Source organism: Mandrillus leucophaeus, unplaced genomic scaffold (genome assembly GCF_000951045.1).
Source record: "Mandrillus leucophaeus isolate KB7577 unplaced genomic scaffold, Mleu.le_1.0 Scaffold212, whole genome shotgun sequence".
In the NCBI taxonomy this organism is placed as follows: Eukaryota; Metazoa; Chordata; class Mammalia; order Primates; family Cercopithecidae; genus Mandrillus; species Mandrillus leucophaeus.
In genome coordinates this window covers 1,533,358-1,538,447 of record NW_012102166.1, presented here as the reverse complement: position 1 = coordinate 1,538,447, position 5,090 = coordinate 1,533,358, and the positions used below count along the sequence as shown (strand labels likewise).

At 57.0% G+C, this 5,090-nt stretch overlaps 1 protein-coding gene across 1 annotated transcript in view; it reads right to left on the bottom strand.

The window, feature by feature from the left end:
* The window catches only part of SMTNL2 (smoothelin-like 2), a 24,956-nt gene extending 24,612 nt beyond the window's left edge, over nucleotides 1–344 (bottom strand). Inside the window, exon 1 of the mRNA XM_011980426.1 lies at nucleotides 222–344. The gene's annotated coding sequence lies outside the window, so the exon portion shown is untranslated. The remainder of the gene's footprint in view (nucleotides 1–221) is intronic.
* Nucleotides 345–5,090: the final 4,746 nt, after the last annotated feature.

Sequence of the window (5,090 nt, the reverse complement as noted above, 5' to 3'; positions counted from 1 at the left end):
AGGGGCGGCGGGCCCACCCGAAGAAGGCCCTGGTCCCCGTGGACCGGCGAGAGCACACCCGGGCTGACGCGTTCGCTCGTAGCTGTCACCCGCAAGGCCCAGGTTCTGCCGGGGGGCCGAGATTCCCGCTGCTGGGGACACCTACAGCTTCCAGAGCTGCCGCCCTCCCCCGCGGGGCCCTCCCTACGCAGCCGGGAAGGCTCTCGCAGGCACACGCTCACCTGTGGGACCTTCGCCTGGAATTTCTTGCACCTGTTCTAAGACCTCAGGGAGGAGACAGGTGGTGAGGTCCCCCCCACTCCCCGACTCTGCAACTATGCGCTCTCCCCTCCCAGTCCTACTCTGTATAGCAAGATCTTCGCGCCCTTCCCACTAGTGGTCGGTAGAGGCTCCCACCCCACCAAAGGACCTCCGTTAGGAGATCCTGGAGAGGCTAAGGGCAGACAGGGAAAGAACGGTGTGCTACAGCTGAATCTCCAAATCCTGGAATGGGCGGCTTTGCGACTAATCGCCCCCTCCCCCAGTGAGAGTCTCAGTCACTGGCCTCTACCCACAGGCCAGGGGTCCTACCCCTATTCCTTCTCAATACTCTTCATGGTTGAACCCAGATAGTTCCCCCTTCCAAATGCACACCCCCAACCATCACTGGAAAATGGAAGAAGGGAAACAGGTGTTGCTTTAGGACGATGGGATGATGGGCAAAGCTAACTCTAAGTTTTCACTGTACCATAAAGCTGATTTAAAATAAAAATGGGAACATATCCTCCTTTGTGCAAAAAACCCTTCCTAATTGGCCTTCTTTTTCCCAAGCCTGGCCTGCCCGAAAGAGGCCCAGAGGCTGGGCAGGCACAGCCAGCTGACCTGCAGGAAGGAGAGGTCTGAAAGGCTTGTTCACATCGTGTTCAGCTCCCAAGGATGTTTGGAGCCCACAAACCCTCCTGGACTGGCCATCATTGCCCCAAAGGAACTGGAGCAGCCTGACAGATGCTAAATGCTGGTTCCCTCCCCCGCCTCCAGCCCCAAGGGGCCAGGAAGGAACACTGGGTTACCTAATCCAAGGAGCCTTCCAGCAATTATTTCATGAGAAAGTCAAAAGCCAAAAGGCGTGCATGCTGCATGTATGTGTGAGCATGTGTGTGCGTTCCAAGTAGCCATCTGGACGGGGTAAGCCAAACTGCTGCCCGAATGCTTTCTCCAGGTGCAATCTTTAGTAGCAGCCTCCAGAGACCCTGCGGCTGCTCTCGCCGCAGACAGCACTCATAGCCCCTCCAGGTCTCAGCACAAGAACCTGGAGTTCAAAAACCCTGGTCTCTGCCACAGAAGCCCAGTCCCTTCCCTTGTAAGATCCAAGGAAGGACCGTGTGGAGAAGCCTTGAGAGGGACTGGACAGGTTGGTCTCCAGCCTTCTCTCTATCCTCCAGGAGAAGGCAGGCTGGCTGGGCCATGGGTGGGAAGCCTGGCAGGGAGGAGGAGGTGACAGATTGTAGAGCCCGGCTGCCTGGGATCCGTCTACACTCTCCAACCTCAGGTTAGTTATCTGGTCCCTCCCGAGCCACATGGGAATATCTAGGAGGAACTTCTTGGGGACGGGGCATGGCTGTTTCTGGGCCTGAAGGAGGGACTCTGTCAAGGGCAGAGATGGGGGTTCACTGTGGGTTCTGGGAAGGCAGATGGAACAAGACCATCCCCCTTGGCTCCTTTTTCTCAGCAGTCAAACCCCCCCAAGTCAGTAGCTGGACATGCAGCTAGGAGAGGAGAGAAGAGCCAGCAGGGCGAGGAAGAGAGTGATTCTGGGGCGGGAAGGGGACGGGACGGAGGGTCAGCACCACCCTCCGACCTGGCTCCATGACAGATGGACCGAGGCTGCAGCTCTGCTCCCAGGCCCAGGGGCTCCTGTGAGCCTTCCCTGCAGGCCCCTCCCCCACTCTCCTCCAACTCTGCTCCTGCCCAGTACCAGGCTGCGAGGGAGGTGAGGGCCCGTGAACCTGGCTGAACTCCCTGCACATTCACCAGCCCTGATGTCAGCAAGCAAGTGGAGGCCAAACTCCCACCAAGGCCTGGGGGCCCTGGCGCCTGCCCTTCCCGCTCCAGTCTCCTGGCTCTGCCCCCACTGCTGCCCGCCGGCCTCCTGCTCTGCTCTGGCTCTAGGCTGGATGCAGGATGCAGGACGAGCTTTCCCCAGCCCTCTTGCCAATGTCTCACAAAATCAAATCCTTGCCAGGCCAAAACCACAAAGTTAGGGAAGTTAGTATCTTTGGGCCTGAGGTGGGGAAACCGAGGCCCTAAGAGGGGCAGGGCCTGGTCCAAGGCCACACAGCAAGGCATGTGGAGACAGGACTGGAACCCAGGCCCTGCCCCCAGACCTGTGGTGCAATACCCTCTTTGCTGCACGCCAGTCCCAGCTCACCTCCCAGGACAGTAGTCACGTTCCACAAGGTCAGGGCAGCTCCTCCCTGCTCCCCGGATTGGCCGCAGGCCCCACTCCCCTGAAATTGCTCCTCAGAGGTCTCCAGTGCCCCCCATGGCCCTCGGGACCCCCAGGACCACTCCCTCCTCCTCCTCACTCACCTGATTCTCCTCTTTCCCTCCCCAGCGACCTTCCTGACTGTGCTTCTGCTCATCCCTTCACCGAGGTGGTCCCCAGGGCTCTGAGCTGGGCCTCCTCCCTCTCACCTGCACACCTGCCTGAGTGACCTCACTCACCCCCACGCCTGCGGGGTGCTTGCCACCTCAGTGCTGAGGACTGCCACTTCTCCGCCTGCCCCAGCCTCTCCCCTGAAGGTCTCACACACTCTCCAGACCCCTCACATCCTGAGGGAACACAAGTAGGGCTTATAGCATGGGGAGAGGACAGAAGGAGTGGGACGGCTGAATCCCCCACCTGAGGTGGGAGTGGGCTCTGTCCACCGGCCTGGTGCCACCCCTCCAGCCCTCTGCACCCCAGGTCCACATGCATGGTACACACACACACACACACACACACACACACACACGTGGTCACACATTGGATTCCATCCCTGGATCACAGGAGCTGTCTCAGCCGTTAGGCTGTCCCCACACCTGGGGTGGCAACTGGCCTTAGTAATGGCTCAATAAACGTGGTGGTTGGGTCCTCTGGGAAAAGGGGACTCATTGGAGAATCAGTGGAACCAACAGGATGCTGGATAGATAGACAATGGAGAATGAGGGAAGGGGGAGAGAGGCAAGGATGGCTCCCAAATTCTGACTTGGAGTTATGGGGGTACCATTCATCAGAATGAGTCACAGAGGCCGGATGCAGTGGCTCACACCTGTAATCCCGGGCGTGGATCCGTCTTTTGGGAGGCCGAGGCAGGCGGATCACCTGAGGTCAGGAGTTTGAGACCAGCCTGGCCAACATGGCAAAACCCCACTTCTACTAAAAATATAAAAATTAGCTGGGCATGCTGGCAGGTGCCTGTAGTCACAGCTACTCAGGAGGCTGAGGCAGGAGAACTGCTTGAACCCGGGAGGCAGAGGTTGCAGTGAGCTGAGATCATACCACTGCACTCCAGCCTGGGTGACAGTGAGACTCCGTCTCAAAATAAAATAAAATAGGTCACACAGAGGGTGTGTTAGTGGGATAGCGAGCTGTGGGTCTCCCCGGCCTGTCTACAAGCTCGCATCAGCCTCCTCACTGGGTCAAAGGCAGCTGCACACCTCACTGGGGATCCCTCCAAGCCCCTCCACCAGGAAGGACTCAGGTTGGAGGGTCAGGCCCTTCTTGGCCCTGCCACACCCCCACGGAGGTCTCGCTGGCTGGGGCAGCTAGCCGGCCTGGCCATCAGGGTCACAGTCAGGAAGGTGTGTGCATCCTGCCGTACCCTCTGACTCATCATGATCTGCAGCTGCAGGCACCCACAGGGAGCAAGCTAATGAGGCCTCAGAGGAGACGTGCACTCCAGGACTGGACCCCACCACCCCTGGCAAACACGCCATTCCCCCTCCTCCTCCCAAATCCTGAAATCCATTCTCTGCCCTGGAAACTGTTGCCTTGCTATGAGATCCATAGGGGTGGGAACACAGGGCTTAGATTTATCTTTTCCTGCCAGGTTGCTGGATTCAGGAGCCAAGAAGAGCGATAAAGAGGGAGGTAGAAAACTTGGTGAAGGCTGTGCAGGAGTGGGGGCCCCATGCTGGGCACGTCTTGGAGCCTCCAAATCTTATCTTCAGCTGGGTCCCAGGGCAGTGCCCAGGAGAGGGACGCATGGGTCTCTGCCCTAGTCCCACAGCTCTGCCTGCCTGAAGCGGAGCCACAGGGGCTAATCCTGGGACCCTCCTGCCCTCTGGATAACTTCAACTCCGCTCCACCAAACCCTCCTTTAAACTCCATCCCTCCGTCCCAGCAGACATTCTGCCAGACACACGTGTACCTTTCAATGTTCATCTCTTTCCCATGTATCTGAGGATGCGTCTGGGTATGCGTGGTGCTTGCATGTGCATGTGTGAGTATGTCTGGGTAGAGGAAAGCGCTGGGAGTTCAGGCATCTATACTCCTTACTGGCACGGATAGGTGGTGTGTGGGGTATGTGCACATTTGTAAGCACCCATGTTTACAGGAGGGTTTTCAATGCTCTTGCTTGTAGGTGGGGAATGTGTTTATATGCATACATACAAATGTATGCCTCCAGTACATGTGTCAATGTAGACATCAGGATATGTCCTATGCAGCCTTTACTGTCCACGTGCTTGTACATGTGTCACGTGTGTACACATGCTTCCATATATTAAATGTTTGCATATATAATGTTGTGTGAGCATGAGTTTGAACATGTATATCACATGCCCCAGTTCTGGCTCACTCTAATCAGAAGTAGGTCTCTAGAAGATGCAGATCCTGGCTGTTGTGGGGTCTGCTAAAATTCTAAGCATATGGCCGGACATGGTGGCCCATGCCTGTAATCCTAGCACTTTGGGAGGCCGAGGCAGGTGGGTCACCTGAGGTCAGGAGCTTGAGACCAGCTTGGCCAACATGCTGAAACTCTGTCTCCACTAAAAAAATTCAAAAATTAGCCAAGCATGGTGGCGTGTGCCTGTAATCCCAGCTACTCAGGAGGCTGAGACAGGAAAAT